This window comes from Vulpes lagopus, chromosome 20 (genome assembly GCF_018345385.1).
Source record: "Vulpes lagopus strain Blue_001 chromosome 20, ASM1834538v1, whole genome shotgun sequence".
In the NCBI taxonomy this organism is placed as follows: domain Eukaryota; kingdom Metazoa; phylum Chordata; class Mammalia; order Carnivora; family Canidae; genus Vulpes; species Vulpes lagopus.
In genome coordinates this window covers 37,308,738-37,333,037 of record NC_054843.1, presented here as the reverse complement: position 1 = coordinate 37,333,037, position 24,300 = coordinate 37,308,738, and positions in this window count along the sequence as shown.

The window sequence follows — 24,300 nt, the reverse complement described above, 5'->3', positions numbered from 1 at the left end:
TTTCTTGTGTTGGATGTCAGTTTTCCTTAAACATACTTAAGTGCAATTAATTATAGAAATTATTAGGTTTCTTACTGCATAAAAAGACTTGGATCAAGATATGGGCTGAACCACAAAATTTATCAGGGATTAAATTGAAGTCAATTGGATATAGTCATGAATACCTTGGTTCCGAGAAGGAATGCTGGGTAGTGGGTACATATTGGAAATGAATTTATTAATACAAATTAAATATCCCAAAAAATCCCAAGCACATCCCAAGCATACTTCCTCAATTTAATGTATAGGGCTAATATTCTCTAAAACAGTAACAATGTTGATAAAATAGAGTTGATACTCTATAAGAAGTTATAGGATAACATGAACACTCATTCATTATTCAATATATATTTAGGAAATGTGTATTTCATATTATTCACTTGTCTAAAAAACCTGAACACCATGCCAAAGGATGATGATGATGATGATGATGGCAGTAATTATATTAATAATAATGCCATTTATTCTGCTTTACCAATTTCTATGCCCTGTGTCAAGAACTTCACAATCAAACTGAGCTTTGCTTAATTTTGTATACAATAGTAAAAGGAAATGATTATTCCCCATTGTTTAGAGACGAGGAAACGGATATTCAGGAATGATAAGTGATTAACCCCAAATCACACATGGAGTAAATAATACATTGGTCAGTATCCAAACTGAAGTATGGCAGACTTTGAAGTCTATCAACTTGGAGTGAGAAGCAACAAAAATAACATGACCAAGGTCATTTGCTTGAAGGCAGATTTAGGGGATGTAACTCAGAATTTTTCTTCTTTATAAGAGTTTGGGGCTTTAGTGAACAGTGAAAGTTGGTGTAGAGATTTAACATGTAGACCCTAAGGCTTTCCCGCTTCTGATTTTGAACCCTGCCTCCACAATTTGTGTGCTGATTGATCATAAAAAAGCTATTAGATCCTCGATGCTGATTTCCTACTTTTGACATTAAGATAAAATAGTATTCGTCACATAAGGAATTGGGGTAGACATTTCTCTCTCTGTTTCTGTTTCTGTGTGTGTATGTTTATATTATATCTGTGTATATATATATATCTGCATATATACATGTGTCATATATAAATATATCTGTTTATATATACATGTTTATATTATATCTGTGTATATGTACCTACACATATACATGTGACGTGTTAAATATGTCCCTGTTTATCTGCTTATCTATCTGCTTATCTATCTGTATGTGTCTTAGAACAATTCCAGGTACATATTAAGTACTTTGTATATGCTAGATATATCATCAACATCATCATCATTGTATCTGAGTTTCACTGCATCTGTTGCTATACCCATGAGGTCCTTCTGTATTTTAGCTCAACATTATTTAGACTATAGCAGTGAGACAGAAATAGAATTGCTTGAGCCTTATAGGAAAAAAACAATATTTCTAAATATTTCAGTGGTGGGTGCTTTTTTTCTTTTCTCCCAAGACCCTCTGAATTTTCAAATTTCTACAATAACTAACAGCCTAGAGCCTAATTCAAAGTGGCTCACTGAAAAATAATTATATAAGTTAAGCTTTCTTACCCCCAAAAGTATTTCTTCCTACATTGTTAACCTAAAAACAACCCCCACCCTACCCTCAACCACCATCCTGATATCAACTAGTCCAAAGGCAAAAGCAAACTCTAACAGCGTTGGCTATGTGCCAGTAAATTTGACTTTGTTTCTCTTCTCCAAATAGCATGTGTAACTTAGAGAAACTTGAGGGCATGCTGAAAAAATAATAATGTGATGGAGATCATACCAAACGCTTTTATTGGTTTCATAGTAAAAGTAATTATTTGCCAAGTTTATAGAAGAAAATACTACAGCACAATATTTGGCCTACTTCTTATATGTAAGTTTTACTTCATTTTTCCTAGCATCAGAGAATAATATATATCAGAGGTTTTAGAATATGGGCTCAGTACTCAGTTATATTGTTTATTTTGTTGTGGTTTATCTTTAAAGGAGGCATTTTAATCCCTTGGCTAAATGTGCTGATTGAAGAAAGATCATTAATGTGTTTTTAGTTAGAATTCCAATGGGAAAGTAGATAGGTGTATTTGAACATGAATAATAGGTTAATACTAAAATCAGTTTGCATCAGTTCATCCCCCCAAATTATCTTTTTCTTTCTTTTTTTTTTAAGATGTTATTTATTTATTCATGAGAGACACAGAGAGAGAGGCAGAGACACAGGCAGAGGGAGAAGCACGCAGGACTCGATCCTAGGACCCCAGGGTCACACTTGAGCCGAAGGCAGACGCTCAACTGCTGAGCCACCCTGGTGTCCAAAATTATCTTCTTCTGAAAAAAAATTTAGACGAAGTTGTTTTCATTTTCAAAGCTATATATATGCTAATTTGGGGTATTTTGATCACTGGGCAGTTAAATAGGTGCCAAAGTTTTGTAACTTTCCAACATAGATATCAGATTATAATAACACATCACTGCCACTAAAACCCACCACTACTTAAAAATTGTCATTCTTGGGACACCTGGGTGGCTCAGCGGTTGAGTGTCTGTCTTGGGCTCAGGGCGGAATCCTGGGGTCCTGGGATCTGGTCCGGCATTGGGCTCCCTGCAGGGATCCTGCTTCTCCCTCTGCCTGTGTCTCTGCCTCTCTGTCTCTCATGAATAAATAAATAAAATCTTTTTAAAAAATTGTCATTCTTCATTGTCATGGTAGAAAAAAAGTACGTATCTATGTGATGATCTGAAATTAGTTTCTTGCCATCTGTATTGCTAAATTTTATTTTATTTTTCAAAACTACTTTTGCAACAAAAGTAATTGTGTATTTTCTCTTGGTTAACTGCTTGGAAGCAAAGTAATTTTTTCTTGAATATCATATTTTCTTTTCTTTCTTGAATATCACAATATATGTTTGAGATAGATTTTTTTTCTTTTTTTGGGAAATGTTATTACTCTAGCATGAAAATATATTTATGGTATCTCAATCTAGAGACTAAGTCAAAGTGTGTGAAATTCCTCTACTCTTTCTTATGTAATCCTCAAATTCCTTGAAGTACTTCACTTTGTAACAACAAATGTATGCTGTCTGTTAGGCGCTACTGTCCTATTTGTCTAATTGGTCCCAATATTGTAGCTATCAGATATGCTTCCTCTTATTGCTGTCTGATCCCATTTATGAGAAGTATCCATCATTTCTATGTGATAACATAAAACATGTCTTTTTAAGACTGGTTCTTTTAAACAAGCCAGCTATTTCTCCTGTATAATGTCTTTGTGCTCTGCTGTTCTGTAGGAAACCTAAATCTGTTTTCTTTGTATAAGGGCTTTCCTCTAAGGCATAGAGTATTAACTTAGTTCTATGTGCAGTGAATTATTCAAGAGTTGAAAACTGGCATAGTTCATTGAAGGGATAATGCATATTTATTATAAAGACAAAAACACAGCAAAAATGTACATGGACACATATGAGTGCATGCACATACTCATGCACACATGCATATAAAACCCCTGATGTTGTTTTGGGTACATGAGACCATAAGGCACTCTGGAATGATGGCTACATTTAGTCTTCTGATCTAATGATGGGGTGCCTACTTCCCTTGTTTATCTCTATGATCTGTAAACTCATCAAGGAAATTTACCACTTGCTATTCTTGGGATAGACATGGAAAATTCCAAGGATTTAAAAAGGAACAAGCTGCTGGAGGTAGGGATTCCTTCTGAATAAGGCAAACTCCAGGCAATTCTCAACTCTATATTAATAAGAAAAATCTAGCAGTAAGGCTCTTTACAATTTACATTTGTTTTTTGTTTTGTACCATATCTTGTATCTTTTGATAGTCACTACAAAATCATGAGTCCAGCAAGTTGTGGTGGTCTCCATGAAAACATTGGGACCCAGTGTGGTTAAATAAATGGCAACAGGTCACGTAGCATTACATAGCAGAACCTATTAGCATCTAGGTCTTTGATTCCTAAATCTCTAATCTTCAAATTATGCTATTTAAAAAAAATCCATAATTTTAAAAAGGAGATATTTTTCTCTCTATTACTTATAATATTCAAATGAGCATCCATGGTCTGTCATTTTGGCCTCACCTCGTCAACTGGTTTGAGTTTACTCAAACAGCTGAGATGGGCTTAGTTCAATCATTTATTCAACAAATATGTTAAAGAATTGATATAGGGCTTGATTCTCTGTATATAGAATCAGGGACATCTTTTCATCCAAATTTATAAATTTTTATTGACATAAATAAGTTGCACATTAAAATGGTCCATTTATTTGTCTATTTAGAAAGCCCACAGCAAGAATATAGATACTAAGAGTATTACAATAGAACTGGGGTTTTATATTGACCCCTTGAATCAGTTGTTACATTACCACACTAATCGAAATAACTTTTAAATTATATAGTTATTTTTGTTGCTTTGGACATAATAATAACCCTGGTGAATGTTAAACTTTGAAAATGGAAGTAACTTATAATGATCATGCAAAAATACGAACATAGCAGTACTTTGCTGCTCTTTTTACAGAGAACTGTTACTACACTGTTGCTGCTTTTGGCAAGAAACAGCTTGTTCTATGGCCATGATGTGGCTCACTGATACAAAAGCAGCTGAGAGCATCCAAATGACATAATAGGAATACAATTATGGCTCTCAGAGAGTCTGGTTCATCACTAGTCATATCTGAATTGTACAGATTGAAGAAGGAATAGAAGCACTTTTTGGGGGTAATTTAAATACATGTGTTTTCTACTCGTTTCTGGATAATAATGGTTTCAGATATGTTCCTTAATTAGTCTTATAGAAATTTTAGTGGCATATTGGCTTACATTAATAAAAGAACAGTCTGAAAAAAAAAGAAGGAAACTGTGTTTGCCTGAAGAACACTAGAATATCATAAACAAGTAGATCTGTGTCCAGGCACAACCATGTATGCATTCTGAGAAGTGAGAAAACAAAAATATTTACCATAATGAAAAACAAATTTGGTGCTTAAAAATAAGCAAGTTTTGTCTTTATTCTTCAGGCTTTTCTATCTCTACATAGATGTCCTTAAGAACGTGAAAAAGTGAAAGAAATTCTATATATTTTAAGACATTACAAATGAATTATATTGTTATCATACAATACTTTGAAATATAACATTTCCAGGCATGTGTTTTGGTTCTAAACATAAAGGAATTATTTTGCCAAAACAAGAACTCTAAATTGATTACATTTTATGTCGGAATAGATGAATTAGAAATTAATATATACATGCTAAAGCAGTGAATGTGGCACATCTTATAATGCCAACAAAAATAGTTAAAGACCATAGTATAGTGGCAACAATTTAGAATCTGTCACGTCTGACCCTGTTACTAGTGGAATAATATTTTTTAAGATATCTAGGTCTAATTTCATAGGAACAGTAATTATAATATCTACATCTTAGAGTTGCTGTGAGGTTTACGTATAAAGTAATTGTTACATGGTATTTAAGAAAGGAGAATTGTTTTAAGAAAAACTGCTTTTAACTCTAAGCCATCATGCATAAAAACCATTAATGATATTTCTTAAAATGGAAAATTCAACATGAAAATGAACATTTCCATAAATAGAACAGCTGGAAATACAAACTTAAGCTCTTTAGGATTTAACCAAAGACTTTCACGGTGCTTGCATTGAAAAGAAAACAGTGACTGGAGCTTTTGGCACACTGGGGAGCTAACATACCTATCAAAACTCCTTGGAGATTTGTGAAAGGAAAATATTTTCTGCTGTTTTCAATGAGTATATTCGTCACTCCAACAATTTTAAAAATAGCCTCTAAGTGCTAAGCAGGAACAGTTAAGTACATCCAGTCATTCAGCCATTTTTCCATTCAACAAATATTTTTTAACTGCCTACTATGTGTCAGAAATTGTGCTAGAGTCAAGATGAATAGCATATGGCCCCAGCCTCAGAAAACATAAAATGTTTTCAGAAGAACTGCCAAAATCATGTCCCCCAAATGCTTGTTATTTTACATCCACACTTAGCATCAGATATTTTAAGATATCCATTGAGGTTACAACTTTTCTATTTATTGATTCACTAACCAAATGCTAAAGCTAAATAATGTCTGGAAAAAGCAGTTCATTTCTGAAGAGATCAGAAGGAAGACCTATTTGGGGATACAGTTATGATGTTTTTCAAATAGAAATTTCTTTGATTTATACTATAATGAGTCTATACCTTGCATAGTCAGAGCAGAAAAAGCACACCATGTAATAGCAATTTAAGTAAAATTTGCTACTCATTCCACACGCACTTTAGGTTAGAAGCATATTTTGCTGATGTGTTAAATTTCTGATTCCACAAGAGAGGTTCTGTTTTAACAAGTTATAAAGAAAAATTTTATCTTGAAAAATTTTATCTTGATATTTCTCTTATATTTAAGAAATATTTTCATGGCCCACAAATGCTAATGTAAAAATATTCTCACACCTTTAAGTAATTTTTAAAATTATTTTGGAAATTCCCTAAAGTGAATTTTGCTAAACCCAACAGATGCTTTTCCTAAAATAATGTCAATAATATCTATTAGTATATATTTGTATACTAGTATTCATGAGGTCAAAACTCACTTAAGTACTATGACAAGATGCATGTAAAAGACTTATATACAGTAAGAAATTATTGTTTTGACATCAGATTTTTACTTTTCTTAGCAATATTTCAGTCACTTAACAGTCTATGTTGTTAAACATCAAAATACATGAAATGCTTTTGCTGTTTAAAGATGTCCCCTTCCCAATCCTCCATTCCTCCACCTCCCACTTTGGAATATCTTCATGAGGTCACTGAGGGTAGAACATTATTTAATTAATTTATTTTTTATTGACTTTTTTTTTTTTTTGTGGTGATGGATGTTAACTAAATTTATTGAGGTAATCATTTTGTAATATATACAAATGTCAAACCATTATGTTGTACACCTGAAACTGATATAATACATGTTAATTATTTCTTAAAAGAAAAAAATCTTGCCTCAGAGATATCTGTTAAACATCCTGTATCATAAATTAATAGTAGTTTAAGAAAAAAAACTTTTTAAGACAGAGGTTTCCTTTTCTTCCTTTAACTCAAGAAAGTATTTTAGGATAAGATTTCAAAGAACCTCATGGAAAAAAATTCCACAACTCAAGATTATAAAGAAAAAAAAAAAGGATTTGTCTTTAAAAAAAATTTAAAGATTTATTTATTTATTTTAGGGATAGAGAGACAGAGACAGAGTGAGAAGTGGGGGAGGGACAGAGGGAAAGGGAGAGAGAAAGAATCTCAAGCAGATTGCCTGCTGAGCCTGAGGCAGGGTTTGATCTGAGGACCCTGAGATCAGGACCTGAGCCAAAATCGCCAGTGGGGTGCTTAACCAACTGAGCCACCCAGGTGTCCCAAGAAGGAGTTGTCTTTAAAACACTATCTTATGCAATTTGGAGAGGAGTAAACTTAATTATCATGTGAATGATTCAGAGAGGCAAATTAATTGTAATAGGATAAGTTTTGCTCTGTATCAGAATTTTGGTTCTCTGTATCCATGCAACTCAAATGATATCTGAAAAAAAAAAAAAAAAGTAATGATCTCTATTTGGAGATAGTCTCATTCCTCGACCAAGCTACCTTACTTGGTCTTATTAAAGTGTGTGGACCAGAAGGAAGTGAGGAAGATAGACCTAGAAATTTCTTTGAGGGGTGCCTGGGTTGCACAGTTGGGTAAGCAACGGACTATTGATTTTGACTCAGGTCATGTGTGGTCTCAAGGTGCTGAGATCCAGCTGGCATGGGGCTCTGGGATCAGCAGCAAGTCTGCTTAAGACTCTCCCTCAGTCCTTCCCCCCCCAACCCCCTGCATGTTCTCTCTCTCTCAAATAAACCCTTTTAAATTATTTATTTATTTGTTTATTTTATTTAAATTCAATTAATTAACATATAGCATTATTCGTTTCAGAGATAGAGATCAGTGATTCATCAGTCTTATACAACACCCAGTGCTCATTACATCATGTGCTCCCCTTCATGTGCATTACCCAGTTATTCCATACCCCCATCCCCACACCTCCTGCAGCAGCCCATTTGTTTGCTATGATTAAGAGTCTCTTATGGTTTGTCTCCTTCTCTGATTTTGTCTTGTTTTATTTTTCTTTCCCTTCCCCTATGATCCTGTGTTCTGTTTCTTAAATTCCACATATGAATGAAATCATATGATAACTGTCTTTCTCTGATTGATGTATTTCACTTAGTATAATACCCTCTAGTAGAACATTAATTTAGAAAAAGAAATTCCAAATGTAATTTGGCTGGTTTGTTTTTACTTTCTAGATATACTTTAGAACAAGATAAACTTAGAAGGAAAATTCTATTTTGTAAAATCTAAAATAGTAACATTTCCATATATTTAACCTGTACACATTTTTTTTTTCCTGTACACATTTTTGTCCAGAAATTCTGAACAGAAAAATATATATACTTATTCAAATGATAATCATACGGTATACATAGAAAATGATGAAAAGGAGTGTCTTTCACCAAAAGAGGTTATGTTAGATATCCTATATGGTCTAAGGTATGTTGAGTTTAGCCTAAATAAAGTTCATAGACCTAAAGCCTTGAAAACTACCATGATTCACACCTGGTAATTTTGAATGTATTTGTTCTGTTATGACTTACCTGAAGCCACTGAATTTTTACAAATAGTTTCATCCATAATCTCATATAGAAAGAAAGAACAATATAGCAAATAAGGACCATGCAGGCTAAACAGCCTGACTTCAAATCCCAATCCTACAATTTACTACCTTTGTGACCTTCTCTAGGTCAGACTCCCCCTCTATAATTAGGGATGACTTCTTCTCTTCCAAAAAAGTATCTTCCTTATAGTGTTATAATGAAGATTAAAGGAATTAATACACAAAGAAGTGCTTGGAGTAACACCTGAGTAAGAGTTAGCTCTTATTACCCATGCTTATGAGTCTACAGCTCTTAAAAAGCACATTTGGCTTCTAGAAAATAAAATTTGTAAATCCAGTAAGACACTCAATACTATGAGTGCTTCCTATAAAAAAATTATTCGTTATCAAATCATCCCTAGTTAGGCCTATCTAACGCAAAAAGCCTAGAAAAAAAAGAGAAAGAACCTGAAAGAAAGCAAATAGGTTAGGTATTAGGCTTTCAAATATTTCCAAATATCTGGCCCTAGATATTCCTGTAATAGTGAAATCTAGCCAGACAGATATTATTCGCATCTCCAGGTGATTATATGGCAAGGCAATTAAGTGTTGGGATTTTTTATATGCCTTTCAAGAAAGGAATTAAAGTGGATATTAATTAATTCCATGACTAATTTGAGACTGTGAATGTGCAAGCAGAAGTTGACCAGCAGACCCCCCCACCCCCCAGTTCAAAGAGAACAGATTGTGATCAGGATCTTATCTTCCAGGCCAACGTCAAACTTTAGAGACATATTTTAAAGAGTGAACAAGACGATTCCATGAAACTAGCACAAAAAGAATGGAATGTAGTTTCCTTTTTAAATTTATTGCAATGGGCAATACCTCGGGCCCGTTTCTGAGTAACTTTTGTATGTTTAATGAGCAAAAATTCAAGGGGAATTTTTTATTTCTAAGTCATGCAGCCATAGATCTTCCTGATTCATTACCATAAAAATAAATGAGGAGAAGTTAGGTCTTGAAAAAGCCTATCTAATTATATAAGCTCTGGTTACACCGAGTGTCAAAGGGACTTCAAAAGGACAAAATAAAAGGTGTCTCTGAAGAAAGTATGTTGTGTCCAGGTGAATAGTGTGCACAGCTATCTTCAGATTTGCCTGAATATATGGAAATAAGAATCCTTGTTAAATCTCACGGGAATTCAAGAAAAATATAATCTTGCTGTCCACACAAGCCAAAATTTGGATAAATCAGAGAACTAACATAATGGAGGCAAAGCTGTTCTAAAATTTTACATACTCTTATTTAAGATATCTGTCAAGAGTTTAAGCGACTCCATGGTATCGCTGCCTCCACACCCACTTTGTTCGGCCTGGTAACCTCCAGGCCTTGAAGCTGGCATGAGTCTCTCCTGCAGGTGCATGCCCTAGGCAGCAGCCCAGTCACAAGCCAATGTAGGTTTCTAATGTGACCGACCCGACTGCCATTGTGATCAACATTCTCCCCGCCTCCCAGAGCCTATCCTTCATCCTCCCCTTAGATAAGATCCTGTGGAGGTCACCAAAACCCCGCTCTTTTCATTTGAATTGACCGATCCCACCTTAGCCCAGGAACTCCAAAGCATTCCACCCATGAACCATAATAAAGGCATGTGCTCCAGGTCCAGCCTCTCTTTCTCTGCCTGCACCCTGCCTTGACCTCTCTATGCCACCCTTTGAGGCATGCTGTCTACTTCCCCTAGGACCTGTGAGTAATAGATTGCCCTATTTGATTTGCTCTTGTAGTTTGTAGTTGAACCATGGCTTACCATCCAGCACCCTATGCTCCATTTAGTAAATATCAATTTAACAAAGTCATACCAATATCATAGCAAACATTTGGCGATTTAAATATGTAAAAAACTTTTACATAGAAAATAAAATTAGTAATATAATTAACTTATAGCTACTATTAGACCCCAATTATTAAAACTCCTCATAGTTCCCCAAATTAAGGTTTCTATGAGTATAGCAGATATTCTAAGTGATCTTGTCTGTTCTATTAAAGTAGACCTAATGAATGAAGGTGAATGAAGGTGAATAAAAAATGTATCAGAGAACTAGGATAATTGTATTGTTACTATAGGTAAAACTGGTTAAATAATTTGTTTGGAATTTCGAGTCACCTGTCCAAGGAGACTTCAAAAGCAAAGGCTTTTAGATTAGAAACAACTCAGCAACCAAAAGAGTGGTTTGCAAGTTTTTCTGGAGCAAATACAATGCAGTCTTTAAGTTAAATAAGGACATCATAATTTTGACATTGTATAGATATTTTATAATTTTTTTTCAGCGGGATGTTAAAACTAAAGCAGAACATTATGTAAGGATTAAAGGGCTAAAATCAATATTTAAATGAAAATAAACTATGAAATTTTTCTGTAAGAGAAATAGCAATAGTACAGTAGCTTTTGCTGCATTTCATGGATTCATGTTGCCACCTTCAATATGTAAGTAATTAATGTTTCTTTGACTGGATTTTAGTATATGAGCTCCAGAATATCCAATGGGAAAACACGATGTTCTCATGATACCTACACCATTTTAGGTTTGGTCCAAATACTACACACACACACACACACACACACACACACACACAATTGCAGAAAATCCTATAGAACTATCCAAACACTTTAGATGAATATGCTTTTGGTCATTATCTTTGAGTAAATTTTGTTAGTAATTTTTTTTTAATGGATTGTGGGCATATTCAGGATGGCTGCAAACTCTGATGCTGCCCCCAGGAGGAAGTGGAGCCTGTATCAACACCTTGAATCTGAGTGAGTGCTGTGACTGTTTTGGGCAATAACACACAGCCACAATAACCCTGTGGACAGGGCCTGGGTCTGACCTTAAGAGTCTGGGAGTATCTGCTTCCTGTTTCTTGGAACATTCTCTCAAGGAAGTTCTGAGCCACTACATAGGAATTCTGATTGCTGGAGACTACCGTGCTGACTGGCACATTAGGCATCCTCCTTGACAGCCCTGGACCATGCTCAGACTTCAGTCATCCACATTAAGGCCCCAGCTGTATGAATGAAAGAAAACACATTGGACCTTCCAGACCAGACCAGCCCTGCCATTGAATACCAGAGCGGCCTTTGCCAAAACCACATGGAACAGAAGAGCCCAGCTGAGCTCTGTCTGAATTATTGACCCATAAGATCATGAAATATAATAAACTAATGATGGGGTCTACATATCTCCCAGTGCTTTACTTAAATTATATTTTCTATATAAGTAAAGCCAATAAAACATTTTTTTCAATAACAACTGTATATAATTGAGGGAACTTAACTGGTTTTCTGTCATAAGTATCACAGAATTCTTCCATATAGATTTTTATGTATAATTTTTTATTGGAGTTCGATTTCCCAACATATAGTATAACACCCAGTGCTTATCCCATCAAGTGCCCCCCTCAGTGCCTGTTACCCAGTCACCCCATCCCCCCACCCACCTCCCCTTCCACTACCCCTTGTTCGTTTTCCAGAATTGGGAGTCTCTCATGTTCTGTCTCCCTCTCTAATTTTTCCCACTCATTTTCTCTCCTTTCCCCTTTAACCCCTTTCACTATTTCTTATATTCCAATATGAGTGAAACCATATGATGATTGTCCTTCTCCAATCGACTTACTTCATTCAGCATAATACCCTCCAGTTCCATCCACATTGAAGCAAATGGTAGGTATTCATTGTTTCTAATGGCTGAGTAATATTCCATTGTATATATATATACACAATCTTCTTTATCCATCTGTCAGTGGACATTGAGGCTCCTTCCCCAGCGTGGCTATTGTGGACATTGCTGCTATAAACATCGGGGTGCAGGTGTCTTGGTCTTTCACTGCATCTGTATCTTTGGGGTAAATCCCTGGCAGGACAATTGCTGGGTCGTAGGGTAGCTCTATTTTTAACTCTTTGAGGAAACTCCACACAGTTTCCCAGAGTGGCTGTAACCAGTAACCAATGTAACCAATGTAAACATTCCCACCAACAGTGCAAAAGGGTTCTCCCTTCTCCAATTCCTCTCCAACACTTGTTGTTTCCTGTCTTGTTAATAGCCAGGGGAATATTGAAAAAGAAAACCAGAGTCAGGGGCATCACAGTGCCAGATTTCAAGCTGTGATCATCAAGACAGTGTGGTACTGGCACAAAAACAGACACACAGATCCATGGAACAGAATAGAGAACCCAGAAATGGGCCCGCAACTCTATGGTCAATTAATCATTGACAAAGCAGGAAAGACTATCCACTGGAAAAAGGACAGTATCTTCAATAAATGGTGCTGGGAAAATTGGACAGCCACATGCAGAAGAATGAAACTGGACCATTCTCTTAAACCAGACACAAAGTACACTCAAGATGGTTGAAGGATCCAAATGTGAGACAAGAATCCATCAAAATCCTAGAGGAGAACACAGGCAACACCCTTCTTGAACTTGGCCACAGCCACTTCTTGCAAGAGACATCTATGAAGGCAAGTGATACAAAAGCAAAAATAAACTATTGAGACTTAATCAGGATAAAAAGCTTCTGCACAGCAAAATAAACAGTCAACAAACCTAAAAGACAACCTACAGAATGGGAGAAGGTATTTGCAAATGACATATCAGATAAAGGGCTAGTATCCAAGTTCTACAAAGAACTTATTAAACTCAACAGCAAAGAAACAAACAATCCAATCATGAAATGGGCAAAAGACATGAACAGAAATTTCACCAAAGAAGATCTACACATGGTCTTCCATATAGATCTTACAATTTTTTCTCCTTAAATTCAGAATATTAAAGAATTCTAAAAACAAAAAAACAGAATAAAAGATGGAACCTTGCTTAAATTTCACCTCCTCAGAGAGATCTTCCTTGACCAACCTATTTGTGTATCTTTCATTGGCCTCCTTACTCTGCTTATTTTTTCTTCATTATGCTTATTACTGACATTTTTGCATATCATTTCCCTAGTTTGTTTCCTGCATAAAAGTGACTGGCACATAATAGCCTCAATAAATATTTGCTGTAGAAGTAAAACTTTGTCCTCTTGCTGAAAATTATAAACTTTGTTTTAGTAAGTAAAAATTACAATTCACCCCAATATTTTTAAAAAGAAAGGTATTCTGATATTGTCTAAAGATAAAAGTTTTTATTTTTGAAGAAGTGATTAACATGCATTTATTAATGCCTTTATTTTTAGGGATGTATATTTACTTGATATTCATTTACATAGCCAAAGCCATTTAAAGATTAGTTTACTATTAAATATCATATTAAAACTTACAGTTCTCTCTGGAGTTAATCAACCAACAAATTTTCTTTGTCTTCCCTTGATTTGTGTTTAATTAACATGACAGCATATTGTATATGAAATACTAGCCCCCATATTTCATGTGATTGTCTGTATAATTCATGTTCATGAGGGTATCAAGACATTTATTTCAGCACATATGAGCTTACAATGGCATTGAAAAGTCATGTTGATAAAATTAATTGTCTTGTTTGACAAACAGTGGAAAAAAATCTAGAAAGACTTTAAGTAAAAAGTGAAATTAACTTTAAAATGGCAAAACACTCAGTGGCTCCCCATTCGGTTTAAATGAACACACCATTATCAATCTTTTCATAAAATCTCAGCGTGGTACCATTTCCCTATTAAATCTTTCTGCAAAGAAAGTGGAGCTATTTTGTATGCTTATCCTTTGTTCTTGTACCACTTTCTCTTTCCCATGTTTACATTACAAGAGGGAAGTTAAGAAAATAAAAGATGAAGCCAATTGAGAAAGGCCACATAGAAGATTTGAAGCTTCAGGAGTAGGAGCAAGAACAAATCCTCAAGGCATGTTGCTTGCATGGCTAACAACACATTTCACTTTAAAATTCAGGTAAACTGCATGAGAAGCTACATCATTATTTTCCGGAATTAATTTCTCTCTACTATGCAACAATGACTGTTCTTCTTATCAACCACTCTCATAATGGGGAGTAAACAACCAACCACCTCAGCAACATATATTATTAAGATTCTTCCTTTTTCAGGCCAGCTGTCCCTGCAATTATATTTTACAAATACAATTCTACACAGCTCCTCTCAGTTGAACACAATAATGTAATTTTACTGAATGACTCTGCAGAAGGCCTAATTATTTCTTGAAGCAGGGCTCCTGATGTTATTTTGCATTTAATTCATGACCACATGCTGAAGGTTATTATCTGTGCAGTAACCAATTGAAATATTTTCTAAAAAGTATTTCACGTACTTTTTAACCTGTGACTTTTAGAAACAATCGTACTTTGCTTTGCTTCTTGAACACACCCAAAGGATTCAAATATGATAGAGAATTAAATTATAAACCATATATATATTGAATCCATTTTAATTAAAAAATACGTATTAATTCTAGTATATTGAAAGTGCACCTGTGTCTTCCAATTACCTATGTCGTTTATTTTAATAACCAAATAAACTTGTGAATCTATGTCAGTGACTACCAAGTGTCTTATTTATTCATGGAGTCTTTTCTGAAAACATCAATTAAAAATGATTTCCTCTTCTTCAAATATCTAGATTTTATTCAAATTTCCTTGTGGAATCCACTATTTGTTATTCACCACATATTGCCCTAAACTGTAATCATTTTTTTTTACAATGACACACATAACTGTCTGCATATACTTCCATTTAAAATTATATTGATATGAAAATAAACACAATGAAAGTTATAGTTAACATACAGCAAGTTCTTACTAGGTACCAGGAATACATTACCCTTTAGATATGCTATCTTTCTAAATCTTCACATGGTCCTCAGTAAAAAATATCACTTAATAGATAAAAGTTTCAAAACTTGGAAAGATTTAGTAGCTTGCAAAAAAATAAACAGGAGTTAAATGGAGAACACAGGATTCTAATTAGGGGATCTGCTATCATTGATGTAGTTCATAACTCTCTATATGCTGACATATATTTAGGTTTTCAAATACTGAGATATTGCTTGTGTGTGTGAGAGAGAGTGTGTGAGATCTTCAAAATGAATCTGTGTGTGTTTGTGTGTGTATTAAAAGGATTATAAGGGTAACATCAAAATTTCCCATATGGATGTTGGGTCTTTAAAAACAGGCAGAAACACCAGTAAAAATAACAAAATGCATTTCTACATTCTAGAATAGAGGCTGTAATAAAATTTATCTTTCCTATAAGATTTCTTTACCTAGGGAATTAAAGTGCTATGTGTTATTTTCCTATAGATGGCAATAAAAGTGATTCACTCTCTGATATAGTTGTCTGTTACATTTGAAGGGGAAAACTATGTTGTTCGAGATTGAAGATAAAAATTATATGTAGAACAAGAATAAAAGAAAAAAGGAAAGCCACAACAGTAGAATAATAGTAAACTTAAAATATAAACATGTTTTATAGAAAAAAGAATATCTTGTCAAATAGTTCTGGAACTCCAACAGACGATCTCCATAATCTAGGCTTATTCTCTGGGTATGGAGGTGCATTTGTTGAAATGGCATTAAAATATACCTATGAACCTCACAATTCTAACACAGAGGCTTATTTATAAAAATAATTAGCTATTAGTCAGCTCTGACTGCAAGAATATATTTAGATCACCTAGGAAGCGTTTAATTCACACAGAATTTGCTCATGTTATTACAAGCGTAATTCCAAACCAAGAAGACAAATGTTTATGTTAATGCAGTTCACAAAGAACATACTTTTTGTTCCATAGAAATATTGTTAAGAGTCATTTCCTTAGTATGCAAATGATGAAAGTCAAGTAGTTGTGAATTTTGTGATATTACATACAGAATGTCATTGAAATGTTTAACTTATCAATAATAACTCTAGAAAATATTATTAATTAATGGTTGCTGTGTTAAAATATTAACTGAACTGAATAACACTTTTCAATAAAATTAAAATAGCAATATAAAAATAAATCCTGAGATCAGTTTTGCAAAATTATAGTCAAAAGAAGAGATATGTGAATACAGTAAATATCCTTAGACTGCAATGCTGTTAAACATGTGATTAATATAGTTCTTTCTCTGCTTTATATCCAGGTGGATGAAACGATTAGTACAATTGATGAAGTCATAAAAGCATGAATATTTAAGATAAACTTTATCGCAAGAGATTTACTGTACTCTTAAACTCAAGATGCTGTGAGTATAGGAAGAAGCATCCTGTGAATAAAATGGTAACTGTGTTTTTAGGCCTTAATACATTTGAAAAATATTTTTAAAGTATTTTTAAATATTGGAGGAGAATAAAAAATTCAGATATATGACTTTAACACCCAGAAACAATATATAATTTAGGACTGGGGAACAGAATGATTCTAGATATAAGAAGTTAATGCCCAGTTTATGTCATAATAATAATAAAGCAATAGAATAGTCTTTAAAGTTATTTGTATAGCTTGACAATGAATGGATTATTCATATTGTGTTTTGGCAAGTACAATTGATTGTATAGTAACAGATGATTAATGTGAATGAAAATTCTGTATTTCTATAAAAGAAATGATGGGATGCCTGGTGGCTCAGCGGTTGAGCATCTGCTTTCAGCTCAGGTCCTGATCTCAGGATCAAGGGATCAAGTCCCGCATGGGGTTCCCCACAGGGAGCCTGCTTCTCCCTCTCCTGTGTCTTTACCTCTCTTTCTGTGTCTCTCATGAATAAATAAATAAAAAATCTTTAAAAAGAAAGAAATCTAAAAAACAACAACAACAAAAAACCCAAAGAACAAAACAAAACAAAAAACCCCCAAAACTCAACAAAAATAAACAGAAAAAGAACAAAGCATAGCAGACCTGGGCTAAAAAGTACTGTATAAAATAGAAAACAAATTACAATGGTGAATTATTTAGCCATCAACATTACTGTAAAGCATATGTGTCCAAAAGTATATCAGAGGCACAAGCATATTTTTACATATTTTAATAATTATAGAGAATGAAAAGAATTTATTTGATAGGCCATACAAAGAGCAACATTGTATACCTCCAAGCGATAGGGAAACTATTACAAAAATTTGAGGCAGAAATTATTTTCTTAAGTAGACTTGGTTTTATATCGATTTTTGAAAATAACAGAATAAATGAAAACTCTTCTAATCTAATCTAAATTCATATCCATCAATTAAATTGATTTCTAGGATGCCTGGGTGGCTCAGCAGTTGAGCATCTGCATTTGGCTCAGGGTGTGATCCCGGAGTTCCAGGATCGAGTCCCATACTGGGCTCCTTGCATGGAGCCTGCTTCTCCTCCCTCTTCTTATGTCTCTGCCTCTCTCTCTATGTCTCTCATGAATAAATAAAATCTTAAAAAAAGAGATATTGCTTTCTAAGATATGTTGTAATCTTTCAAATATCCCCAGTCTGCTCCTGGGGCCAGCCACCAGCAACAGTCATGTGAGTGACTCCACTCTGAAAGTATTTTTTCCAGTCAAGTTGCTTTAGCTGATACATTTTGAAGGAAAAACAATCTATTCCCACCATGTAATACTTAAATTGTATAAATGGGAACAAATGAATAGCTCTTGTTTTTGATGTCACTGAACTTTGGAAGTGAATTGTTACATACCAATGGATCTTTACTAAAACAATTTATTCCTTTGGAATCCCTTTGCAATATCTTTGTTCCTTCAGACACCTTTCTTCTTACAACTGGTTCTAAGTTTTGACTCTCAAATCTATAATTATTGAAATATTATATATAATAAGTAAAAACAATTTTAAAAATAGGGAAATATTTCAATATATGATTACATATAAGCATTGAAATAATGTTTAAAGGATATTTGATAACACAGGAAAGAAACTCATCAGTTAATATTAAATGAGAAAAATTTCATGAAAATCTTTCTTTTGCTTTCTTGGCCATGCCATGGCCTAGCCAATGCCATCTAACTCCAAATAAGCATCACATCAGCTGAACGTGAGCAGGGAACACACCATCCTGATTGTTCTCAGTATAAATTCATGAAATTATCCTTGACTTTTCATGTCTACTCTATCCTACTTCTAGTTCATTCACTCAGTCGTCAAAAGGCATCATTTCAGACCATGGTTAATCACTACCTATCTTACCTATTCTTTGACCTCCTGCCCACTTCTAGAGCTCAACCTCTCATCTGTCTGAGGAAAGCACTTCCATTCCCTTTCTTGCTCCTGGGCATCACAGCTCTCCCATATTTCTTTTTTAAAGATTTTATTTATTTATCCATGAGAGACACACAGAGAGAGAGAGGGAGAGAGAGGCAGAGGGAGAAGCAGGCTCCCCACAGGAAGCCCGATGTGAGACTCGATCCCAGACCTCAGGATCATGACCTGAGCGAAAGGCAGATGCTCAACCTCTGATCCACCTAGATGTCCCCTTCTCACCCTTTTAATATTGAAGTGCTTCAGTGCTCAGTCCTTGGCCTCTTCTTTTCTCTACCCATGCTCTACATCTTTGCTGCCTTATATGGCCTTCCGGGTTTAAATAACTTCTACTCCCAGATGGTCCATATCCAGACCAGACATTTCTTCTGGACCACACAATATACAACTCCATGCTCAACTTTTCCATTTGAGGGTTTAATGCACACCTCAAACTCAACATGTCCAAATCCAGTTCCTGGTATTTTTATCCATCTGTGAATTTCTCCACCTTAGAATACACAGTTGTCACTCCTATAATCTGTTGCTCTGGTACAGAGTGGTTGTGCAATACCCATTTGTTAAACTAAATAATAAATGAATACATGAATCAAAATTTCAGGGCACAAATACATATATACAAATACCAAACTAAAATGAACTATGTCAAATCAATATCTGAATAGTACTGATCCTTAAAGGTGAAGGGAATACAAGTGCTAGTATTTGTTTTATTAAAATTTTCCAATTGTTATGTACTGCTCTTACAACTGGAGGAAATATTTAAAGTACAATCCTTCTAGATTTTAGGACATGTAATGGGTAAGACTGAATAAGTAACTTAATAAAAATACTGTTTTAGCAGAATTAAATATTAGAATTTATGATTATGGTTTTTTTTAGATTTATTTATTTATTTATCATAGACAGAGAGAGAGAGAGAGGCAGAGACGCAGGCAGAGGGAGAAGCAGGCTCCATGCCGGGAGCCTGACGTGGGACTCAATCCTGGGACTCCAGGATCGCGCCCTGGGCCAAAGGCAGGCGCGAAACCGCTGAGCCACCCTATGATTATGTTTAGAGGATCATCAGGTAAAGTTTTCTTTTGCTCCATCGAAAACAAAAAAGCATTTCAACAAAAAGTAATGGTATTAAACAAATTTTACTAGGTATTTTTCTCATTTATGAAAAATGCTATCCTTGAAATCTAGGGACGTGACTGGCACCTGGTAATAAGTTTTTTCATTACTAACCATGTTATTTTAATCTTTTCAGATACATTTATTTATAAGTAACTAATGTTCAACACTGTATCAAATTCTTATTTTATATCTCATAGGCCTCTCCATATCAATATTTGATTAACAGTAATTTAAATTATCAAGCCAAGTTTCTGTTAATAAATAATTCAGATATTTGACCTATTCAAATCCTTCCACCAAATTACTTCAGCAAAATGAAATACAATTTTTTAAGTTGAAAGTATGAGCATTTCAACTATGGTCAGAAAAGGTAGTCAGCTTTTATTTCCTTCTGAGTTATATCTGCTTTGTGTTTGTGTTCATGGAATTAATCAGTGGGTACATGGAACAGATAGGACTAAGGGATTCTAAAATTATAGTGTGGGCTACACTAAAAACAACTCGTAGTGTTCTGAAACTGTGTGTCATCTACATTCCTCATGAAAATGAGCATTAAAAAGTTCTCATATAAATAGATCTGATAACATGCACTCATGTATGCCCAAATTAGGTTTAAAGTCTATATGACTTTTCCTTCATTTTTAACAAAGGTTTGTGGAGTTTTATGCTCTTTAATGAATAAGGATGTACAATTTGTACAACATGCCCATAAAACTGAATGTTTACTCATTAAAGAAAAATCTGCTGTTTCTTTTTGTAGCACAGTGGTCATGAGCATAGGCTCTAATTTTGGGCTAACTGTGACCTTAGGTCATTAAAAACTTCTGTGACTCAGTTTCCTCATTGTAAAATGAATATTAAAATAGCACTTAATCCATTATCACTATTTTGAGGATTACATGAAATAATACATATTGCCTACATCGGGATAATTTGTTATTTCTTCATATGCATAAAGTATTTATGCATAAAGTTTGCCAGGGCTGCCACAATAAAATACTAGACAACACAAATTTATTTTTTCATAGTTCTGCATGTTGGAAGTCCAATACTGTGATGTCAACAGGGTGGGCTCTCCTGAACCCTGCAGATGGTTGCCATCTTGCTGTGTCCTCATATGGTCTTTCTTTCCTCTGTGTGCAAGCATCCCTGGTGTCTCTTTTGAGTGCTCTGATTTTTTCTTTCAATGGCACAAGTCAGATGAGATTAGGGTCCACCCTAAAAGCTTCATTTTTACTTAATTTCCTATTTAAAGGCCCGATTTTCAAATGCAGTCATGTTCTAAGGTACTAGGAATTAGAACTCCAGCATACGAATTTTGAGGGAAACACAATTCAGCCCATAACACATGTACAAATATGACAAAATTCTCTACACATTGTCCCCCTGGTATGAAGCTTTTTATAATCTCTATATTATTTAATTATTACAATAGTCTTAAAAAGGATATATCATTTATTTATTTATTTATTTATGAGGATTTCAAGGCTGAGACACAGGTTATGTTACTTAAAGGGATTAAAAATATGGTAAGAAAAAAAAATGATGACAAGGGATACGTGGCTGGCTTAGTCAGTGAAGCACACAACTCTTAATTTTGGGGTTGTGGGTTCAAGCCTGTGTTGTGGGTATAGATAATACTTTAAAAAATAAAATCTCAAAAAATATTTAAAAAGATAAGTTTAGAGTCTAGGCTGTGAACCACACCTCTGTCAGACTCAAAAGCCTGGTCTTCTTACAACATTATGGTTCATCTTGAATTAATCAATTATTTTTTTATTGGTCAGTTCATTTGCCAGATAAGTAACAACCATGTTTTTGTAGATGATCTTCACTTTTGTTTGTTTTTTAATTGTCCCCATTGGCCAACCTGTTTTATCAATTTATATATATAGGTATAACCTTGTGGAATTTTATTTTCATTTCACTGGAGTGATTAACTTTTTAGATTTATCAATGATTACCAAAATAAGAATCATTTAAGCTTTCTGACAACATTTGCCATTTCTTCGCTAGACTCACTGGAGCCAGGATTGGGCCATTTTTGGCTAGGTAGCTATTTTGGATGATGGGGAAATGAGATTAAGATTGTCAGGATTCCTGAAAAATGAGAATAATTCATACAAGTTTATTGAAGATAAGACTGAGAGAGGCATAGAGTTTTGGATTCCACTGCCTTATCTTTTTTTTTTTAATTTTTATTTATTTATGATAGTCACAGAGAGAGAGAGGCAGAGACACAGGCAGAGGGAGAAGCAGGCTCCATGCACCGGAAGCCCGACGTGGGATTCGATCCCGGGTCCCCAGGATCGCGCCCTGGGCCAAAGGCAGGCGCCAAACCGCTGCGCCACCCAGGGATCCCTCCACTGCCTTATCTTCATCACTGCTATCTTGTCCCATGTATCTACACTTCTCAAGTAGACTAATTTACAAATGGAATCAACGTTATGGCCCCCTCCTTTTTTAGAAGCATTTGTTTTGGGGATGAAAATAAGACTAATAAATTAGCTCCTCTTTCTTTTTTTTAAAGATTTTATTTATTTATTCCTGAGAGACAGAGAGAAACAGAGACACAGACAGAGGGAGAAGCAGGCTCCCAGCAGGGAACCCGATGTGGGACTTGATCCCTGGACCCCAGGATCACAACCTGAGCCAAAGGCAGACACTCAACACTGAGCCACCTAGGTGTCTCTAGTCTCTCTCTCTTTTTTAATGGATTGTGAAGGCAGCACTGATTTTCAAAACAACATTGATTTCAACAAATAACTGTTGTCATCTCAAATGACTCATTTGGTGTGAACTAGTTCATATGCCAATCTCTAGTCTGATCTAAATGGATAGTCTCATAAAAACATAAATTTTGAAATTTTCTTTTCATGCTATTAAGCCTTTTTCCTCCCCTGTGACAATGTCCACTGAGCATAGTGAAAACATAATGATCACAATAACAACAGATTTTAAAGAGAAGGTACAAAAAACTCCTTTTCCTTCCCCACCATTTTGTTCTCTTTTCGGTTAAGATTTCCTCTTTATAGACAATTTTCACAATGAAAATAGAATAGCCTCTTTGTTATATCTCTTTACTAGCAAGTAACTCCAAGTTTTTGAACTATGGTAGTTTGCAAATTTGATAATATATGATTTTATATTATTATGCAACCAGGTAAAAATTACTTAAAACAGTAAAAGAAAGCCCAGATGACTACTCAGCCTATCTTAGAAAAATATCACTTTTATTTAAATTTTATCATTTATAACTTGCTAATAGCAATGGCATTTGGGAATTTAGGAAATCTAAAAGATTTTTCATATCTGAGCTATACTGTATTCCAGAGAAAAGTAATATTATGTCCATAACATTATATTATTCTCACACAAGAATATGGTGAGAATTAATTAATGTATACATACACGAAAAACCTAGATTAGTGCCAAGTCCATCACAAGTACTATTTATATGGGAAGGTGATCCCTCCCTTTATAGTATTTGAATTTATTGCCTGGTGAAGGCTTTATCTTATCATTTATCAAAGAAAAAAGGAAACATAAAAGCTTTGTATATTTAGACTCAGTAATAACTTTTAAAAAGTTTAGGATGCAAAAAAAAAAGTTTAGGATGCTTATTATTTATACATTGAATGCTTTTAAAAAAGGAAATGAATCTGAATAGTATTTGAAAAAAATAAACATCATTTTACTTAGTTTTAAGTAGTTTAATAATTTTGTACATGATTTTAACCATGAGAACATTTTCATAACAAAATGACAAAATATATCAATCATTAGTCCACTTTAGAAATATATGTAACTCTACAGCAGCCTGGGTGGCCCAGTGGTTTAGCACCGCCTTCAGCCCAGGGCGTGATCCTGGAGATCCGGGATCGAGTCCCATGTCAGGCTTCCGACATGGAGCGTGTTTCTCCTTCTGCTTGTGTCTCTGCCTCTCTCTCTCTCTCTCTCTCTCTGTGTGTCTCTCATGAATAAATAAATAAAATCTTAAAAAAAAAAAGAAATATATGTAACTCTAGAAAGTATAGTTGAATTTCATCTCTGAAGTTTAATATTGAGGTGGATTAAAATTTAGATACCACAAAGCTAACTTTTCTGTAAGAGAAATAGTAAATTATTTTTGAAGAAGTAAATGAGTCTTAATAACACTGATGTACATTAATATTTTTCTGCAAAATATGCATTTCAATATGAAAACAACATTACTGACTTTTTTAAAGGCTTATTTATATTATATATAGAGAAAGCACGAGTT